The following is a 23,899-nucleotide window of genomic DNA, read 5'->3' on the forward strand; positions in this document are numbered from 1 at the left end:
TTTATCTAGCAACATATGTAATTAATGCAAGCTGATGCATATTATATGACAAACTATTAGGGGTTGTAGTCATAAGTCCATAATTTACCTGCAAGTTTTGTAGCATATTCTTGTAATTTTTGAAAAAAAATGTCTGCAGTTTATCAGCAGCCCTGTCTATTAGTCAATAAAAAAGTGATATATCGAAAAAAACAGATGAGGCTCGCCACAGCAGATATATAAAAAACGTTTAATCCCTGCAGTACAAAGTAAGCGCTTTCACGTCTTTCCAACGCTTCATCAGACTTCAAACAACTGCACTAAATCACAACTCATTCAAATAGTAGTACATATGAATATCAGCCAATCATAGACGTCTCAATTACATCACATGTTGTATCACAAAACATTTTAAAAGGACACAAAACAAAAATGTATGTTCATAAAAATATTCCTAAAGCACTATATTGACTGCAACATATGTGTGTCTATAAATATATAAATATTTACATAAAAACCATATATATATATATATATATATATATGTATATATATATATATAAACCCTTGTATGACATATAAAACTAATGTTTATAGGGGCGTGCTGCTAGAAAGGGTTTGAAAGGTACCTTCTCATTAAGCCCATGTCCCTTATAACCCTGGAGTTTGCTTATCCACCTATTCTCACATTCTTCAGTATGATTTTTGATGTCACCCAGTCTGTCAGTTTTTTTAATCAATTCCAACACACTAAATTTAAATTTGTGTAGGGTGCCTGCATTCAAGACATGTTGAGCCAAAGCATTATGGTCATCTTCTCTATTAATCACATACATGTGCTCTCTAACACGTTCCCTGAGACTTCTGTTTGTTTTTCCTATGTAAAAACACAAGCATGTCTGACAAACAGCCAAATACACTAGATCTCTAGATTTGCAGTCGGCATTAAAAATTAAATCTAAATTCATTGCCTGTGTCTGGGTGTATAAAGCAATTGCTTCCAGACATATAAGCAGACTGGTTGCACCCTCTGCAAGAGAAGGTGCCTTGTCTACTAGATGAGATTAATCCCTTCATGTTACTTTCATAGCACAACAATCGTTTCAATGATTTTGTATTTTTATTTGTGAAACTGGGTTTTCTTCCCACAATCTCAGCAATTCTATTGTCAGTGGTTAAAATACCCCAATTTTTATTGATGACATCTTTGATCTTCAAATTCTTATTAGAGTAGGGAATTATCATCCTATTCACATTGACCCATTGCTCACCATTATTGGCACTCCCGGTATTACCCTGGTTACTATATAAGTAAGGCTTACCTTTCCCTTTTCTCATGAATTTATTTACTTGATATACACCTTCTACTTCTTTTTTACTATATCCCCTTAATGACAAATTATCAGCCAACATCTCTTGTTTCGAGCTGTAGCTTTCATCATTGGTAGTGAGACGTGACATTCTAAGGGTCTGACTTCTTACTATGTTTTGATAAATGTGTTGGGGATGCATACTGCTATGGTGTAAAATGCTGTTCCTCCAGCAGGGCTTTCTATATATTTCAGAATGCATCACACCTCCTCTCTTCAATATTTGAACATCCAAAAATTCTATCATAGCATCTGAACTTTTGTATTCAAAACTCAAAAAGTCAGTGGTACCATTTATATAACCAATGAATTCAATTAACTCACTTTCAGTGCCATCCCATGTAAAAAACACATCTACAAAGCATTTATGGAACTTAATGTGTTTGCTGTAAAGAGTATTTGCCATAACATAAGTGTTATCCCAATATGCTAACATGAGGTTAGCGTATGAATTTGCACAAGGGGTGCCCATGGCAACCCCTTTTTTCTGTAGATAGTATGTGCAATTATACAGAAACACATTGTTGTTCAGTACTAGATTGAGTAACGCTAAAGTTCTAATAATCAAATTCCTTGGTACCCCCTTTTCAATCAAAAAAAGTCTCACAAATTCCATTCCTATGTCATTGGGGATTGATGTAAATAAAGATACAACATCTAAAGTGACTAATAGATCATTATCATTAAAAGATATATAGTGACCATAACTTTCTAAAAACTCCTGGGTGTCCTTTAGTATAGATGTAGTATTGTCAACCACTGGCCTAAATTGCTTCTCAATGAAAATAGAAGCAGGTTCCGTAAGCCAACCACCACCTGAGACAATAGGTCTCATGGGTGGGTTCATGAGAGTTTTGTGTATTTTGGGGAGTTCCCTAAAAGTGGGGACAACAGGTTTCTCAACCAACAGATATTTATATAAATCTCCATCAATAGTATTACATAAAAAAGGTCATACAATTCAGAATGCATATCCTTAATTAATCTATCTAGTGACATACTATTTAATATTTGATACGTTCCTACATCATCCAACATGTTCATCATAGTATTAAAATACATGTCAAAGTCAAAGACCACAATAGTGCCTCCCTTATCAGCCTGTCTGATCACTATAGCATTATTATCCTGCAGTTTCTTAATGGATAAAAATTCTTCATAGGTCAAATTATAGAAATCTGGCTTGCTATTAGATTTATATAACTCAAATAAATCATGTTCACATGCTTTCTTGAAGGTCTCCAGTAATGGTTGCCCTTGGGGTATAAAAGTAGAAGGTTTTGTAAAAGTCTTTCTAGCTCCCATATCAGTATCACCAAATAACATTCTTAAATTGACTTTCCTAACAAACATTAATGTCCACAAGAATGTCAGTAATATCCGCTGATCTGGTGGGTATAAATGAGAGGCCGCAGTTAAGTAAAGACCTCTCACTTTCAGTTAAAATGTAGCTAGATATATTTACCACTAAGTCCTCGGTATTGGCTTGAGTACCTTCCTTTGGAACTCGTGCCTGTCCCCTGATGTTTTCCGTTTCCTGATATGTCCCTGCGGTGACCAGTTGGCTGTGGTCATCTGCCGAATAGGTAGGGGAAAAGAAAACAACGTTATGTTGTCATGTTGATCATTCAATGCATGGGATGTGTTATTCCCAGTAACATGAACTTTCTTCTTTGTCGTATCAGCCATACCTGGGGCCAATTTGCCGTTGGTATATCCAGATGGGCCTTCCCCTGCATCTAACTCTGCATCCCCAGCAGGAGTGGTGGCATCATGTGATGTAAAATCCGTCAACGGGGATGTGCATGATGACATCACAGTGGTGGGTGTAGCTACTCATATATTATTGTTTAAAGATGTAGCAGTCCCATTGTGACCATTCCGAGTATTGTCAGAGTAATTTGCAGTGTTATTAGCATTGTCCCTGGGCCAAGAAAAGACTTGACCCTGACGAAAATCATTAAAGTCACGTTCTAATTTCTTTTTTTTTTTATCAAGTAATTGTTTATTGTCTAAAACAGATAGTCTTAGCATAATGTCAGCCACAAACACTTCCCTTTCTTCAGCACTGATAAGATGCTTAAGGTCGCTTTCCATTACCATAATTTCTTGTGTTAACCACACCTCAATATCCCTGTATTGTTCTATTAGCAAATTAATATAGCCATAGCTGGTTTCTAAATTTAGTTTTTGCCACTTAGTTAATAGCTCAGGGTAGGTAGTACCAAATGTTGGCATCTTCAGTACTCTCAACCATCTAGGTACTACCTTCAAAGTTAGGCACGCCTCCATGTGTTGCCTCTGCCACTGTGTAATTCTCAATTTTTGCAAAGTGTTCTCCAGCTTCCGTGTCAGCTGGATTACCTCAATGTTCCTTTCTATATTCACTACATGTTGTCCTTCTCTGGTTAATTCCTGTGTAGTAAATTTAAGGAGCGGATTCTCCAGCATCACAATAACTCCTTGTAACCTGCTGATATTACTGACTTCACCATCATGTGTGGATAGCATTCTTCGCTCAGCCATGTCCAAGGAACCGTAAAGAACCAAAATAATGTAAAAACATGACAAAACACGACAAAACCTCTTCAGAACAAGGTGAGATATATCGAAAAAGACAGATGAGGCTCGCTACAGCAGTGATAAGAAGAGAGAGAGAATTGTGAAATAGGAATACGTGTAGCAGTGGCTGCCTAGAGAGTGATCAGAGGTTGTGATTCTAGGGTATATTAGAACACTTATAAATACTTGGATGTGGAGATTCCAAAAAGATTCCCATAGCCAATCACAAAATCATCAGATATCCTCTAGATCAAAAAAATAGATATGGTTTTGAATGAACACATGAAAAGGAACAGAAGCAAAGGAAGGCATATAAGAGCTATGGGGAAAACACAATGAGCGTGGTCTATTACAATAATCTTTCTAAAGCTACTCCTATAGTCAGTTCATGTTTTATTTTTTTCTAATTTTTTATATTTTGTTCCATTTTAATTTTCTACTTTTTAACCAGGTAAATGTGCTGGTCACTTGGTTCTTTTTACAACCAAGCCTTATATGAACGTAGATATACACCCTACCCAAACTTATATATATCAATTCTCAGGTCACACTTACTCAAAAAAAGGGCAAATTCCCACAAAAGAGAAACTCTTGCAGCACAACTTGATACAATTGATTTCTTATGGAGAAATTCTGATTGTCGGCGAGTTGAAGCTTGGGTAGTTGAAGCTCAAGACTTCAAACTTCATCCAAAAATAGGGTAAGGAGTCCCACACTGGTGGATGTGGGAGGCAAATCTCTTATAGAAAATATAATTGGAGAATTTTTGTTTTGTAGTTTTTCTTCTCATATTCTGTGTGTGTTGATTGCAAATGTAACCTGTGCAGATTACATTTGCAATCATTGTAGTCTGAAGGCTTGTGCTGCAATGTAATATTGCAATCAGTTAAGTAGGTCAACATATTGTGTGTTGATTAAATTAGCTTTTGACAAATGGAAATGTCATATCATACCTCTGATATCTATTATCTATCTCTCTACAGATCTATATTTATCTGTATATATATATATATATATATATATATATATATATATATATATAGGTACACTTTAAAAGAGTGAACAGTTAGATGACCAAACATTCTTTTAAATGCATTTTTTTTCTGGTAGCCTTTTGTAAGGGATTGTGCTGCAGCAGGGTAAGGGAATTACCTCTTAACCCACTGCTGTGTAATCTCAGAGTCAGTATATATAATTTGCAGGGTGTGTGGGTAGGTGGCAGGCTTGCCCCTTGCAAAAAAATTGTTTTTTTTTTTTTTTTTTTTTTATATTTTCAATTACTTTAGATTCTCTCCCTAGAGTTCTAAACTGCTCACTATTTACATGCTCTCTCTTGTGAACATTCAATATTTAATGAGACTCACACACACACACACACACACACACTATATATATATACATGAATATATATATATATATATATATATATATATATATATATATATATATATATATGTATATATCAATTCCAAATCTAGCCATCATGTGTGTGCGATGTTCCTGTTATGATCCCATGTTATCCAAATCCTGCAGTGATCATAAATGGATTCCACAGTGAAGAAAGGAGACATTCCAGTGACACATCATCCTCCTGCCATGGGGACCTTTTGTTTTGTTTCATTTTTCTCTTTTATGCTCTGTTTTCATTTCTACTCCCATGTACATGAAGTGTAGCAGTAGAATACCACAAATGTCAATCCTTTTCAGTGAGTGCTTTAACCACATCTGGTCATCACTGACCGGGGTCAGCAGCACCAATCAAAGCTTTCTCCCCTAACCTAGGGATAGGTCAGCAGCAACATGCTGTTAGCACAGAGGATTAAGGCTATGAGCTGTTAATGAGCTGCTTCCTGTGTTACAGGTTTTGATCCCCTATGCCTTCATTTGCTTACTGTGTGACCTGGAGCAAGTCACTTAATCAGACAATGCTTTGAGACAATTATGAAATTGGGCCATCCTCCTCAAACGTCTCCTAGACCACATGCCTAGTAACTACCTATGAAACTTCTCCCAGATGACTCCCAAAGACCCAGGACTTCTAATCAAATTTTGGTCTTCAGGGCTCTAACCAAGGGTGCACCCCTTGGCACCACCGAGTTGGCTTCACGAACACCAAGCTTAAGTTACCAGTTCACTGCTTTCCCTTGCTCTAAGTACTTTGCTCATGAGTCACACCTGCCTTTCTCCTTTCCTCAGTTGGTACTCCATTTTACTGTGCTTTATTAATATGATTTGGCAGAAATCTGATTAGTTCAACGTACTCTGTTTTCATAATGGCTTCATTTACTTTTTTGCTAACTGTTAAAGGGGCAGTTTACCATGGGTCAGCATCTTTATGTTTTGCATTCCTGGCACTAATATTTTCCAGTGTTTATCTAGTGAAGTAAAACACTAATTAAGTTCTATACTTTCTACTGACAGGAGTAATATATTCACTGTGGCTGAGTTTTTTCCACTGAGTGAATTGATGCTTAAAATATGTTTCTGTACTGAAAAGGCAACTTTTCACTGTACTGTAAAAACCTTTATTGTGCCTGCTATTAGCTTTCCTTGCACAATATTTGTCTTCAGACCTATATAAACAGCCACTGCATTGTGCTTCTTTTTTTTCTGCCAGTATTTTTGTTTACTAAATGCAATAACTATCGAATCAATGAGTTCCAATGTAGTTCTCTGGCAACAATTACACTGTTTACTGTAAATGGCTACAAAAGAGACCACAGTAATTTCATGAACTGTACTTCACCAATAAAAATTAACCTTTACTCTCCAGGATTAATATATGCAGCTATATATATATATATATATATATATATATATATATATATATATTTATGTAGATGTAGGACTGTTGAACGAAAGCTCAACAGTCCAAATCCAACTTACCAGAACACACTTTAACGAAAGTGCTTTTACCGAAAAAGCACTTTTGTTAAAGCGCGTTAAAAACAAAACATTAAAAAAGAATCAAAAAGAATTTATGCAAGGGGGCAAGCCCCCTGCACACCCCATGTGAGGGGCTGTGCCCGCCACACCCCCCTACTTTATTATTCTCACTCTGAGATCGCACTACAGTGAGGAAAAGGGAAAAAGTCCCTCAACTGCACTGTAGTATGATCTCCGCAACAGTCACTCCCCCACAACTCCCTCTACCTCCAGGCATACTTACGCAAAAGTGCTTCTTCGGTGAAAAGTACGTTCACGTAAGTATGCACTGCCATTTCAAATTCGGTGAAATGGCCGTTCACTCATTAGTCCCAGACCCATATATTTATATACATATATATATATATATATATATATATATATATATATATATATATATATATATATGTATGTATACATACATATATATATATATATATATATATATATATATATATATATATATATATGTATGTATACATATATATATATATATATATATATATATATATATACACACACACACACATGCATAAATATATATATATATATATATATATATATATATATATATATATATATATATATATATATTTATGTGGAAGAATATTTTGTCATCTAGGCACATATTAGTAATAAAGCAGAAGCAATATTTTGCTTTTATCTTTTACTATGCATGCTGTTTATAATACCTGCAGAACTCCTTTATGGTTAAACAAATAAATAACTGAAGTAACCAGACTGTGGTGTGTTTCATGTAGTCAGGGCCATAAATCTGTTATTCTCTCACTTGAAAGTCACACAAGTTAGAAGAAATTTTATTTGGTGTGGGATGGTGTCCGAGCCTTTTTATTGCTGAAAATTACTGCCTTAGATCATATATAAAAATGAATTCACTTTTGAAATCTGGACATGCGTCTGATTTTCTAAATTAATCAGTGTAGACATTTATTAAACAACAAATGTTTCTGACTGCAAATGTCACTTCTTTTGTGAATGTTTTTTCAGCATGATTTGCAATTTGAAGAAGTGCCAACCCAACATGTCAGAAAAAGTTTTCTTTTTGCTAGTGCTATATGAAAACTAAATCTGCACAATTTGACCTTTAATTCTTGTCATAGCTTGACTGCAGTATCTTTTAGTTAGTGAATCCAATACAGCTTTGTTTTAGATGGGATTATGTCTGTTTTTGATCCTTGAATTATCAAGAACAATGGGAAACTTCTTGACAAGGATATTTATATTTTATTAGGACTGCAACTATGATTCTTCTTACTTAAAATTATTACATTTTAAACAAAACAATATTATTTTCGAGTTCTGCAGTGACAGTGAGCATACATTTCACTGCATAATCACAAATTTCTGATAACACACAGAAAAGAGTTGTGCTTTTTGAAAAGTAACACAAAGGTACATAAGCAATAGTTTCCTGTTTAGACACAAACTTGTAATAAGTTTGATGAGCTATGCCTTTGTTGCTTTTCCTTAACACATAGGTGTACATATTTTACAAAGCCACTTCCTGGAGCTATTATATAGCTTGTTAAACTCTGTTCTGAAAATGCAGCTTAGCTGACACAGCACAGGAAAACTAGCAGCTTACTCATTAGCTCCTGCTAACCTAAAACCCGTGACATGGAGTCATTTATGTGTTTGTTATTCGCATCCTTATTTTGTTTCTGTGTTATGCTGTGGGCAGAACACCATTATAGGTGTGTAGAAGAAGTAACACTGGGGCATAAACAAAGATATGAACAGCATTAAGTATGCTAGCTACAGGCACTTTTCAGACACCCACAGGGGATATATTGGGGTGTCACAGGCTTAGCTTCCAGAATATTTCATCAGTTTCTAAATGCAATGTTACATCATGCAAGGGAGAATTACTGTTTTCCATGCACTGCACAGGAGAGAGCAAGAACCATGCAGGAGTTTTATGCAACAGCGCACTTCCCTGAAGTTTCACGGGTTCATAGATTACACACACACACACACACACACCACACACACACACACACACACACACACACACACACACACACACACACACACACACACACACACACACACACACACACATAAAAGCTTTACCTGCTAAGCAGTGAAGGAGGCACATCAGCAGGAAAGTATAGCACTCTATAAACTGTCAAACTGTCTGTAATGCCCAAAGGATCACCTACAATGTCTGTACAGGTAACCCAGGTGGTTTTCACAGCTCACACATATGGCACAGCCAAGAGCTATACACAAGGTTTGCTAGGGGTGACTTTCCACCAGGTCATCTAGTGGGGGATGCAGGTTATGCCCTTGAACTGTGGCTCATGACACCCATCAGAAACCCACACAACCCCACCAAACAAGAATACAATGTTACCCAAGCTCAAACTAGGAATTACATAGAATGTGTATTTGGATCGCTCAAATCAAGGTGTTGTTGTGCCTTGCAGTATAACCCAGCCACCTTTGCCAAAATACAATCTGTTCCATGTTGTACAATATCATTCTCATGAGACAGCTTCAACAAGGACAAGAAGGGCCAGGACCACAGTTCCCAGGACAACAAGCTGGGCCAGCAACTCCAGCAGATACATATGAGGAGTGTGAGGGGGAACTACCAGCTGCAGATGTTGCCAGCAGACACAGGAGTGCGCAATATGCCATGACTCTTGCTAAGAGGCAAATAATAGTATACACACTGAATACTTAAAAGAAAGAGTAATGGCCTTAGTACATACAAATATTAAAAATAATGCCTGTCTAAATGCACAGCCTTTACTTAACCAAGTAGTGGTTGTATTTTGTTACCATCAGACACAGGCAAGACCCCAAGGAGATGTCTCACATCTTCATTATTACCAAGGTAAACCTCAAACCTGCAGAGCAAAAACAATACCGTTTTATAAATGATTACCATGTTATGCAAATTCTCATATGCCGCTAAGGTGATACATGTTCAGGTGTACAGTAATGTCAATAATACTTTATGATTTATATTGCAATACACAGGTATGGATTTTGCCCACTAATATGTATCAAACTTTTCAGATGGTCACAGTATATAAACCAGTGAGCAGGTCAATGTTAGCATGATTTGCACAAGTATAACAGTAAGCAATACTTAAACATCTACTTTGACTGCTTGAGTAACAAGTGTAACAAATACAGTGAGGATCAAAAATCATGCACAACTAATTATGACGTTTTTGATGGTTGGGCATCGGGCTGGCAACTTGGCACTGGAAAAATCCACTGCCAATCATTAGCGGACCGGAGTTCTGCTGTGGCGACCCCTAACCGGGAAAAGCCGAAAGACATTATTATTAAAAGCATTTATTATGCAATATATTTGCATTAAAGAAATGTTCTGAGTAAGCAAATATTAGCTATCCACTCTGTGCATAACACATATATGCAACCCAAAGTCACAAAGAAATGCAAGAAAATCAAAACCAGCTGCTGAGGTCGATTCAAACTTTAATATTTATTATTACAGTTTGAATTGACCTTAGTAGCTGGTTTTGATTTTTTTTTATATTTGGTACTTTTTGGTGATATGTTCTCGGTGGTTTCACAAAGAAATGTGCAAAGGGCAGGGTGCAGTCATTATCAATTAAATTGGGGGGGTGGGGTAGACAGGTGGGCAAGCCTGACACCAAAGAAGTGAGTGCGTGCAAATAAAACAAAAATTAATTCCTCAAGTATTCAATTTGAAGGACTAGTAGCATGCTATGCTTAGCAGTCAACGGTACTGCTTAGATAAGTAGAGTATGTGTGAGGTGGTATGGGCAAGTATCTGTGAATGTGCGTGTGTCTAAATGAACACAATCAAGCTAGCATCATGTCCTGGCATTTCAGACAGGTGTGAGCTAGGCGTAAGTAGACTAGTCAGTTCTGTATCATCTTCCCCAGCCATGACAGCTACCTCTTTCAGGAGTTGCATTGCTAGTTCCTGGCTGAAATTTGGGGTGTTATCTCACTGTTACTGATGTCTACTGGACAAGTTCTCATTACGACTATGTCTGGGGCCATGATCATGTGACCTATCATGTCTGGGTGTGGACACTGCAATTACTGATGGAGCACTGGAAGTAGTACCACTATGGGAGTGTGATTTTTTTTACGGTCTCGTCAGCTAACACTGGATGATGTAGCAGCCATGTGGATGCTGACCTTCCTCAAGCAGACACTCCTTTATAGACATTGTCCAATCCAGTATGGCATTCATCCTGTTCAAGTTTAGTACTCACAGTATGCTTTCTGAGGCCCTTGTGGAACATGCTTGTGCCTCCATGATGGCTCTACACACGCATCAAGTGGTACCTCCTAACACACCAACATCAAGAGCAGGGCAAACAGCAAGTCTACTCCGAGCACCTTTAGCAATCTTCCTGTGTAGCATCTCACCCTCATGATGTCTACACAGAGAGAATCAACCACTTTTACAAATGGAGTAACCACAGTACCCTGATCAAATGTGTCACCCTCAACCTGTCCTATGTCTGAGGACTTTTTGTCATAGGCATGCGTAGACATATTGATTGTGTCCAAAACAGAGGCAGGAGATGTAGGAGGCATAACCTCAATGTCAGACTGACCCTCTGCACCCTCCAGACTGTTCATCACTGCCTTCATCATCAGAGGCTGCTGATACTCTAACATCAGTCAGCAGGAGATCCACAGTGCCACCAGCAGGATCACCTATGATAACAAGTAAGCAGGCAAATAAACAATGATCAAACCCATGTTATGTTCATAAGTTCATAGGTTCATACTAGGCTATCTGCCCTAGGGCATTTATAAGGCTAGCCAGAATGTGTTTGGCTTTCGCCACCCATTTTAAATTAATTTTGCTATGCCCTTTTTCGAGGTTAGTATACTGTGCCTCTGTCTAACAGTGACACAGAAGTGATACCCGGGTTAAACCTACAATCTCCCATCCACTCATCAAGATTCCTCTTGAAGAGAGTCAAAGAGGGACTCTGCCTAACCTGGACTGGGATTTTATTCCAGAGTGAAGGGAGCCTCTGGGTTATGAATCTGTCCCTCCAGCATGTCCTATTTATTTCAGTGCTGAGGTTCAAGTCTCTCGAGCGCGTAGCTCGATGGGATTTGGATTTTCTGAGGTGCAGCATGTCCATTAATTCCGGGTTGGACATGGCTTTATACGTCAGGCACAGATCGCCCCTGAACAGGCGGTATGCCACTGAGTAGAGCTGGAGTTTCTTTAACCGGGCAGCATTTGGCATCTGTTTGAGCCCTTTGATCCTCTTGGTGAGGTACTTTTGGGGTCTTTCCAGTTGCTGCAGGTGTCTGGTAAGGTACATCCCAAAAAGGGCATTGTACTCAATTATGGGCCTGATGAGGGATGAGTAAAGAGGCACGATGACCTCCCCTGATCTAGATGTGAATCCCTTCATGCTTAGGTGGGCTATATAAAATGTTTTTCTAACCACTTTGGCCACGTGGTTGTCAAATGAGAGACTGCTATCAACTTGGGTCCCCAGGTCCCTAATTACTTCTTCTGTACTTAATAGATTACCACCTATGTGGTAATTTGTGGGCACTTTGTTTTTGCCAAAGGGGATGGCTATACACTGTTTGGCGTTTAGCTTGAGGCCATGGCTCTGGCACCAGTTGTCTGTTTCTATGAGGCCCTTTTGGAGGATGCTTGTGTCAGCTGGAGAGTCGATTATGGTGCCCAGTTTGCAGTCATCTGTGAACTTGGTCAGCCACAGTCCTTCCGTGTTGGCCTGTACCTCCAAGAAATATATACCGAACAAGAGAGGTCCCAGGACTGAGCCTTGTGGGATGCCACTTGTAACTGGTTTGGAGTCTGACATGGCTCCAGCAATTCTAACCATGTGGGTTCTGTCCTTGAGCCAGTTTGCAACCCATCTAGTGACATAGGGGTTTATATTTAAGCTGGTGAGCTTATCTATAATGCCCGAGTGGGGTATTGTATCGAAGGCTTTTGTGAGGTCCAGGTAGGCTGTGTGGACCACCTTCCCCTCATCAATGGCCTTGGTGACTGTTTCAAAGAAATCAACCAGGTTTAAGAGGCAGGATCTGCCCTTAACAAAGCCGAACTGGGTAGGATCCAGTGTCTGTAGGTCCCCAATATCTTTATTTATGAGGTCCATGATGATCCTTTCCATAGCTTTGCAGACCAAGCTAGTCAGGCTTATGGGGCGATAGTTTCCAGTGAAACATATATTATAAATAAAAAGATGCTGATGCAATGAAATCAGATAACTTTCAGTTAAACATACATTTACCTTTTGGCTATTAATAAGAATACAGAAAGTGTACTTACTGTGTGCAGGTGGTCATGCAATGACAGTCCCAGATGCTTTTACATATAAAAAGAGGAGAGAGATGAAACAAGGATGATACGCATAATGAAGCAAATGACAGAAGAGAATGAAAACAATCGCCTTTACAGCTGCGGAATAAGACACATCTCATAGAAATCATTACTGTTCACTGGACTACCCTGCACCCACCTATCCCCTCCTTCTCCCTCTCTGTCTATGTCTCTTCTATCCCCCTGATGTCTCTGGCATGCTCTCTCTCTCTCTCTCTCTCTCTCCCCATCTCTCTCTCTCTCTCTCTCCCCCATCTCTCTCTCTCTCTCTCTCCCCATCTCTCTCTCTCTCTCTCTCTCCCCATCTCTCTCTCTCTCTCTCTCTCTATATATATATATATATATATATATATATCAATATATATACGCACAAGGACAATTATTTTTTTATTTAGCATACCTGGAAGTTCTGCAGTAGACACAGTTGGTTTGCCTTCCTCATCAGCCCCAGCATCAAGTATTCTGTGTGTACCCTGTGCTGAGCTGTCTGGATCTCTGACAGTGGACAGGAACTCCTCTTTTTCAGTCAGTGGTGCCTTCACAGGAAGACCATCTCCCTGTAGTCATATGTTCACAAGCAACAGCAGCTGCCTAACATCTGGCCACTGTAAGCATATCACTATCCCTATGTCTTATTTTGGAATATATACATCTATGGCCTCCCACTGCATTAATGTAATTTACCACCTGCTCCCAGATATGGCCATGGGAGTATTTGTGACCCATGCCTGTCTCTAATAGGAATGTCGCATGGTGACATAGGTCCTGAATGACAACATCATTCTCAGTGTCAGTATATGGCATTTTACATGGTGCAGATGTCTTGGGTGCCATAGCCATTCTACAGTACATTGCAGCATTTACAAAAAGAATGTACACCTGTAAATGAAAAATGGTTAACAGTTTTTGGTGTGCTATCTACTTCTGTGGAGATCAGCCAGGTAGACATCAGAGCCTTAACAAAATTGCCACTGCTACTAATGCAGGAACCAATGACCTTGATAATAATTAATACAACAGTCTTCTGAACAAAGTGGTCAATTGCAAGACTGAAATTTCCATTAAACTGTCATCATTATGTAGAAAAATACTGCATGGTCAACAAATAACTGTGGTATACAAGCCCATGCCAACACCTACAGAGAATAATGCAGATAGTAAAGCAACACTTGTGTTGTGAAATGCAATCCATAAGTAAAGTTAAAATATATAAGTTTGTTCATAACAGCAACCTACCCTTGCAGAAAGTCAGTTGTAAAAGTAGCAACAAATTTTTAAAGCAAATAGTAGTGAATAGCAGCTCTTTGGATCCAGTTTCTACTACTCTGATACAAGTTACTTGGCTACATGATTACCTTTATATAGTGTAGCTTCAGCACTTTCAGCACTGTAAGCATGCAGATGAGGTGCGAACTCATTAGTATTCATGAATTCGACAATCTGCACTAAGTACAGGGAATGTAAACATGGTGTGAGGACCTATACAATTGCATGCACATGGCCTGTGCTGCAAGGATGAACACTGAGAAGGGTTAGCTGTCACATGCTTGCAAGTGTGAATGATTAGCCTGACTGCAATATCAATCAGTTTTTCACAGTCACTCTTTTTTATGTACAGTTATCAATGGTGTGTCAAGGAGAAGGGACTTGCCAGACACTTTATGACTACAATTGACTGACTTAGGACAGGAACATTCCTAACACTTATATGAATTTGTTTATATTGACAGTTTTTGCCTCTGAGTACAGTTGTGTCAGCAATTACAAGGAAGTAGAATAATCAATGAAACATAGATCAACTACAAGGCAAAGCACATAACAGTCTTGTTAGAGAAGCACATATATGGGAATGATGCTCCCAAAATAAAGAGAAGAAAAGAGGTATAGTGTTCAAACTTTTCATTTTATATTGTGTGAAGAAAGATTTATTTCCCTGTGGCCAGTATCACAGTCATCTACACATCCAACTACAAATTTCAAAGGACAACGGTCAGGAATTGTTTCAGTTACACTTGGTAATGTCAATTGGCATTATGCCACATCTTGAGTATATGCAACCTCTTTTTTATCTTTAAAGTCTGTTTGTGGCACATACTGATAAGAATCTCAAGTGTGTCTTGTGAATGCCCTGGTGTCCCAGGGTTATAATCCAGACATGGTTATGTTTGTGTGACCATAATGATGTTTAAGGAGCATATGTTCATGTTGAAACACAAGAAAGATGAGGACATATCAGAACTGTACATTTTAACTACTTGTTTCATAATGTTTCCTGTATTTCAGTAGCCTTATTTTCATAATTTGGACACCAGTTGGCATTGTGCACTCTGCAGAGTTCCATAGCAGTGAACTACATTTGCCTAAGGAAAAAAGTGAAAATTTTAATTTGAGCTGTCTTCTGTAATACAAACAAGGCTGGTGCTGGTGTACAGATGTCAGCACTCTTCATAGTACTTAGTAAACAAAACCCACATGTCAGATAAGTATCTGTGTGGCACAACATGTACATGGGGTGAGTGTAGAGAAATAAGACATGTGATGCATGGTTTGAATCCAAGCTAAAGAAATGTTTTTATTCCTGGATTCAGAATAAGTATTGACATCCCATATTGAAAATGAAATGAACAAATCTGTGGTATATGCTATCTTACCTGTATTATATGCCAATGTATGTTACATAGGTGCTTTGGTTGTAAACTCATCTCTTCTCATTACTGATAATATGTGCTAGGGATGCTCTCAGATGCATGATATTGACAGTGTGATAATACAAAAGTAGTAACATGAGTGATGTGGACATGTGTCATATCTGCTGGAGAAATTGTCCATATGTCACAAGTTGTCATCATAACACTTGTACAATATATTGTAAATATTGATGTCATGAATAATTGTACGTACTGTGGCAAGAATGGCCTACTGTCACTGTCTGTGTGTCCACTTTCTGAAAAATTGCCATAACTTGAAATCTTTATGTGTAACTTAAATGCCACTTCTGAAGGGCAACAATATGTGAAAAGGATAAATGTGTCATGCTAATGCTATAACAACTTTGTTCCTTGCTACATATATCCATTTAATGTGTTAATTTGGTCTATTTTATTTATTTATTTTTCCTAATACCTAAGGTATTTGTGCTATGATCAACAGCACACAAACATGGTTGACTTCCTAAGGAAAAAGTGAAAAATTTAATTTATGAACCTTCTGCAGTGCAAACAAGTCTGACACCAATGTACAGTTGTTAGCACTCTGGATAGTATTCACTGAATAAATTTTACATGCCAGATAACTTTCCCTGTGGCACAAGGTGTAAGTGCAGTGATCTTAACGAGCAAAGACAGCTGATGTGGAATTCAAATCCATTTAACAGATACTTTTGCAGAGGAAATCAGAATGCCATTTATCACAACATTTTGATTAGGAATGTCACAGCCAATGCATGAGTATCACAGCTATGCTTATTGCAAAAATGTATCATTATTGCTTGCTACAGAAGCCCATTAAAATGTGTGTAAATTATGTTAAACATGACAATGATAATATTTAATGTAGAATGCATATACATAGATACGGTGTGCACAATATCTTTGTTCTAATTATTGAGTTCTGGCTTATCATAAGTACATGTATAGCATGTGTTATGATGTATGTATGTAACCTAACCGACCATGTCTCAATGAAGTAATGCTACTGCATGCATCTATTATGCATTTACTAACACAAACAATGCTTTTTACATAGAAATGCATTCCCGTGACAAAGTACATTCACAGACATCTCTTAAGTATTTCTACATTCAGTCTTAAATTAGTATGCCTCTAATTACCATGTTCACATGGAAGTTTTCCTGTGGTAGTGATGTTTAATGAGAAACCTTTAACATTTGATCCTTTTTTTCTCTTAGGTTTGATTCCCAGGAGGCATTACTCAATCTTACAAGTATCTAACTCCCAACATGCCAGTATGACACAAGTTGCACCATTTTTCCTATCACGAAGCATGATTATAACCAGCACCATATACCACAGCAATGTTTAACTTTGGAACATATCTCAATAGTTTGAGCATCACAAGTTGCCAAATCTCACTGCTATTTTTAACACCTTCTGTGTTTCTTGATGTACTTCATGCCTATGTGTCAAGCAAGCCATTGCTGTGCTTCCAGTTATGCAAATGCAGTTGGCAAGGCTGTGCATCTTTGCAAATGAGCTGTTACACATGTGATCTGAACTGGGCACCAGTTCAGTCCCATATTTCTAGCCTGACTGCTGTGATGGTAGGAATGGTGCTCCATTTAGAGCACAAAGATAGGGTACTGAGGAATCCAGGATTTTTGTGGCACTCCTTGTGAAGCTCTACAGATGGAGGTTACTGCAGGAGGAATATCCTGGTCTAGGTATCAGAGTGAGGCTTGAAATAGCTTGGCCAAGGCTGTCTCTAGTGTGACTGGCATCCCACCCACTGAGGAGCAATATCTTCGTCACTACAGTGAAAATAAGAGGTACAAGACGGACCTCCTTAGCTGATAAGAGGATACATTTAGGACTGAAAATACCCCTCAGTTGTGTAAGTATACTAATCCATAATCTGTCTATGATATGGCATTAATTATCCAGCCAATGCAGTTATTTATTATGCATTTATATATATATATATATATATATATATATATATACATATATTTCTTTTTCTACTTTATAGCTACAGCAGAGATAGCAGAAAGCCATGAGACACATTAAGAGAGACAAACTCACCTCAGAGAGGCACAGGGTAAGTATGCATCTGCTCTGACTGAAAGGCACAGGTGCATTCTCAGTTCATCACTGCATATCATCTTGAGCAGGCAAACCTTAACTTTAATATCAAGCCTATATGCCTTCTCCAATAGCTCTTGACTCTTGCATTAGGTAATGAGTATATCAGATTAATTGTGTGTAGGTTCAATACCCAGAAACAGATATTTGATTTTTTTTTACAGGCTACTGTTATAACATTTTTTAACTTCAATACTACATGGTATTAGCAATTCAATATTTGCAAATGCAGTTATTACTTTAGAAAGCAGATATCTGATATGACACAATGAAATACTTGATTCTATTAGTCATATCATACTATTGTGAGTGATTGATTTTATAGCACATTAATGCCTTCCCAATCATATTTGGAAGAGCCAAGGTGTACATACGCATTTGTCATATCATTTTATGTACTGGAATAATTATTACTGTGACATGCTATTGATCTAATTTTCTCCTTTTTTGTCACCATCCACCCTACCTCTCTTTTATTTATTTATTTATTTATTTATTTTTTAATGCATTGCTGCTGAAAACAATATGACTGTCAGCATAGAGAAGCAGAATGTCCACTGGTGTTTGGCCCGCCATCTCTCCACAGGTGGCTGCTATGACACCACCACCACAGGCAGCAAAGACACCCAGCACATCTGGGTCACTACATATCTGCATTGCTTCCATAACTCCTGCCCTACCTGCACCACTTGTGTCAGGTAGCCCTACCCCAGCAGCTGGTGCTGTGGTACCCTCCTGGAGCAGTAGCAGTAGAGGCAGCAATTTTGTCGCTGAATAGAAGCTGACAGGACTGGTGGAGGGCATTATGGAGGACAAACTTTGTGGCAGGTTTGAAAAGTTCCTGAGTTGTATTTCCAAAATGATATCACTTCTGCTACTGACCTAGTTAACTGACACAGGAGACAGTGATGACAGTTCTGCAGGTGAGGACTAGATTCTCACTGTTCTTAAGTTAGATTTGGATGCACCTTAGAGGTCACCTACTCACTCCCAATCATGGTGTCACCCAACTTTTTGTGTCCATTGCCATCCCTGTTTGTCCTATATGTCCTGTATGTTTCCCCCTGCTATCTAACTTACCCTACCTACCTGACCCTGTAATTCCTAAGCACCATCCTCAACATTCCTCTCTGTCCCCCCGAAAAGAAAAAAAATGTGAACCTACCCTACAAAAAAATTGCATGCTATACATAGCTCTCCAATTCACCTGCATGTTATCTTGACACACACTCAATTTGGTCCAGTTGGCTATACAACATTATTCCATTGCTGTCACCCATCCCCATTGTGGTGACTCTCTGAAGTCATGAAATTCTTTACACAATTCTACATTTATGTTATGAAGATGTAGATAGCTATGGTGCTCTCTCCCCATCTTCCTGCAAATTCCTGTGTTCTTTCCCCTGTGTCCTACTCGCTGATTGACACCCCAATTTTTAACACTGTCCTATCAACTCCTCTTTCACACATTTAGTCTGGTCAAAAAATACATTCACACACAACACACATGGCCAGAAATGGTTCATGGAAAAGCCATCACTTGCTGCCTTGACATTTGCATGGAAGTTGGCATCACACACAAATGCAGAATGATGGTAAATGCTATTTAACTTAATATGGCAAAAGCTGAAGATTTTAATTTCAGCCATCGTAGTCTGGTTAGTTTTGCACAAATGTGCTTAAATCTGCTGTACTATAGAAATGCAGACTAAAGGCAAAGTAAAGGCACCGCTGTGAGACAGTTACTGTAACAGTTCTTGGGCCATTGGATATAATTAACTAGAAGTTCCTATGTGGCATGAACAGATAATTCCGCTGTCTGTAGACTGATGTTTTTGCATAGTGTCATGGATTTGATTACAGCTGTAGGTCAAATTATAATTTCATATCATTTTATACTCCTATCATATGGCTAACTGCAAACATCTTTTTTATCTCTTTTTCCAGCATTTCAGTAACATGACATTTGAATAGTACAGCAAGTAAGCATTTGCAAAGACATCTAATCTCAAACAGGGAGACATAGTAAGCCACCCTTACCCTGCTTATGCCTTAATGTTGGTTGCACTCCTCTACCCCTTCTTGCTCCCTCTAGCAAGCACTTTATTGCACAGAGCATGACAGAGCAATAACGAAGAGATAAGTAAGAGTAACACACCATAAGATGGTCCTACATGTTCCAGAAAGAGCACTGTCGCTACTAAGACTATAAGGTTGTTGTTGTTATGTCTTTTGGCTTTTCCCGGTTAGGGATCACCACAGCGGAACTCCGGTCTGCTAATGATTGGCAGTAGATTTTTACATGCTGGCTTGCTGGGCCTAGCGCACAACCTTCAACGAAGGAACGCCCATTCACGCATGTCACCACACAGAATACGCTCTAACTGAGAATCGAATGGGCAACGTCTAATTGTGAGGCGACAACGCTACCGCAGCACCACCACCGCAGTACTAAGACTATAAGGTATTTCTAATAATATTTTCCAGTTTTCCAAGAGGTTTCCAGTGCACTTTTGAAGATGCACAGGTCCCAGTCCATAATTATTTTTTTACTTACAGTCAAAATAGTTTTGGTAACAATAACTCTGAGCAAATACCTACACTAATAGTTTCTGAAGCACTTCTGAGTCAAAATGTACTCTTTGCTTTCACCATTATCTAGTTTGAAACATAGCATGCCTCAGGGATCTATCCTGGCAGCAATGTTATTTTTTATCTCCATCTCTAAAGTTTCCCTTGATCTCCCTCATCTTACTCTCCTCCTGCATGTTGATGATAATGCTCTGATACAAACATTTCCTCACACTGCTACAAAGTCATCCACAATCTGACTTCATCTCACTAATCTAATGGATTGAACACAAAAAAATTACTAATAAATTCACCCAAAACCAAAATTATGTTTTTTGGAACCAAACAGAAACTGAACAAAATTACAAATATGCTTGAAATCAAAGATCATAATAATAAAGCTATATAGTACTCCACCTCTTTTAAATTCCTAGGTCTCTGGCTTGACCATTCTCTTAGCTTTCCCACCACCATCAAGTCATAATGAAAAAGAAAATCAACCCTTTCCTGTTAAAGGCAAGCAAGATATCTGCCTTTGTCTCAAAGATCACTAGAGTAACAGTAGGAAAAGATACATTGCTATTGGAACTTGAGTATGCCTTTCCAATTATAGCATATGGCTGTGATAAACTGACAGGCTGCCAACCTAGCTAGATAGAATTTTGTAAATAATTCTATGTCATTGTAAATATTAATATGATCCACAGGCTTGTGTGACAAATGTAAGAAAACTATGTTATGTGCTGAGCTTCAAAAATATTACCACAGTGCACCCTGCTGGAAGAAAGCTGATAAGTAAAGAATTTTACAACTGTGTGTGATCTCAGGCTAAGAGACATGATGTCTGGACTAGGAGCTTCTTTCTATTGTCTTAAGACTAGGATTCACATGTAAAGTGTCTTTTATTGCTGTGAATTCCTGGAAGCTGCAGATCACAAAGAAATGTTAAATGTTAAGTTTTGTGAGCCTGGGAAACTTCAGTAGAGGTGACAAGAATGATGTAATCTGAACTGACACAGCAGTAATGTGTATTATCAGTTTAAGAACTATCTCAAGAGAAAGAGACTACATTTTGTATTTGTCTTCAGACCTGTTAATAAGTCACCAGCGCTATTTCTTGCTCTGTAAGTAAGTTATTTAGAACAGTGATTTCTCTTAGAGATAGATAGAAATACAGTACGATTAGAGTAGATGTTTTCTATATTTGTGTTAGACTATCCTACAATGTTATTTTAAAGTATTTCCTGTGATTTCTGATCTCTCCGTTGCCACTGTGTTGAATTAATGAGTATTGTCTTGTGTTTTTATTATTTATTATTAAATATTTTTAAACCTTTTAACTGTGGCTGTTTTGTGTAAAAATATTTAAGCTCTTAGAGTATGTGCATGTATTTGGTGATACTGTACAAGCCACTTCAATAGCCTTGCTGTTCGTCACACTTACCACTTGGATAATACTAACATTGCACAGTAGAATCGGACATCCTTTGGTAAGGGCCTTTATAGTAGCTGATAAGAGTGGTTGGTGGCAGGTGGTACTATCGTATAGTCTGGACAGAAGGGAGCATAGCTGGAGAACTTGTGCCAGCCTTCCCCAGGAGTGTCTGTGTGTTTGTATATAAATCAAATCCCAAAGTGTGTGTGTCAGATACTTGGGCAGGGACATGAAGCAGTGGTTGGACAGACAGGGTGCTAGAGGTTTTGGCTTTACCAATCGGCTGAGATCTGACCCCTAAAGCTGTGCCAGTGGGGAGTCTTAATGGTGATCTGGAGAGAAAGGGAGAATCCAACCCCAGACTGACCGTGATGTCTGTGTGCTCTTAAGTGAAATTGTACTTTACTGTTTGTGTACTTGTTATCTTCCCAAAGTAGACGCCTTTCACTGGTACTAGTGGTGAGGATTGAGGCTCCTTGATTACTGAGCCAGTGCATGGGTGTCACAATGCCTCAAAAAGAAATTCAGCACTTGTTCACACTCAACAAAATCTGCAGGTTCACCGCTATCTCAATCAAAGACCACCACTGCAAAATACTTCATAAAACTGAATGACTAGTCAAACAAAGAGGAGACCTTCTCTTAGGCTCACACCTATTCAAACTACTACACAACATCTTTTCACCCTTAAACTAATTTTTGATCAACTTCCGTACAACATTAGAAACCAGTACTACAAAATATCCAGAGTACAAGTTCTTAAAACTAAACTCTATGATACAGATCAGACCTTCTCAATATTAGGACCAACGATTTGTGAATCCTTCCTCTGGACGTAAAGACCTCACAATTAAAACACATCAAGATAACCTAGCAAAGTACCAGTGCTTTATCTCAGACCACATAACCTAACTCAATCACAAGTCTCCCAGTTTAAAGATTTCACCTTTGCATCTCTCTTATCACACCTCTATCTTCCTACCACTATGTAACTTAGTCAACGTATCAATGCATAGGGCTATACATTTGCTGTAACGTTTCCTAGTTCAGCAAACTGTACACAGGCTACTATAGATTGTGAAACTTGATGTCTTATATAGTCTATACAGTGCTGCACAGTGTGAAAATGTGAGCTTTTCTGCCTTGTGATTCTTACTGTTATGGTTTTACTCTGTTTCTTCTACCTGGGCTGAATTAATTGGCCTCAAGTTTGTTTAAAAACAAGGAAGCCTAGGTTACCTCCGGTTTAAACAGAAATGGTATAGCTTAAATGATATGCTAGAAAATGTTATAAAATGAGCAAGTAATGCAGACTATTGTAAATATTAACATAAACAGCAAAACTCCAAGACCCATGTGTATTATGCAAAACAAATGTCAGTTCTTTGGACTTTTTCTTTCATTATGAATACAGCATTCATAATGAATAGTATATTGAAAAGACAGTGGAGTGGAACTATTGAGCTCGTTTTAGACTATAAAGTATGGTGGTAAACTATTAAAGATGAACATTTTGTCTTATGTTATCCAAATGTGATTTTCATCTCTTTACTTCTCTTTATTAAATACTGTATGTACATGTACATTTGGGTGGTACTGCTGAGTACGACTAGGATTATTGAAATGTGGAAAAGTACTAACCATGCATAACTGTTAACCTAAGTTTAAATAGAAATGGAATAGTATTGATTATACAATGTAACAACTTCATAGATTAATAAGTAGTCCAGAGTGTAGTAAAATATTAAATAGTTCTAAATGACCAAATTACAAAAATGTGCGCTATGTTGCAGAAATGTATTTGTTCCTTTTTGTGATGATTATGTATGTATATTGAAATGCCTCTTGACTGGAAATATATAAATAATACAGA

This window comes from Protopterus annectens, chromosome 5.part0, assembly GCF_019279795.1.
Source record: "Protopterus annectens isolate FY-2018-M chromosome 5.part0, PAN1.0, whole genome shotgun sequence".
NCBI lineage: Eukaryota > Metazoa > Chordata > Ceratodontiformes > Protopteridae > Protopterus > Protopterus annectens.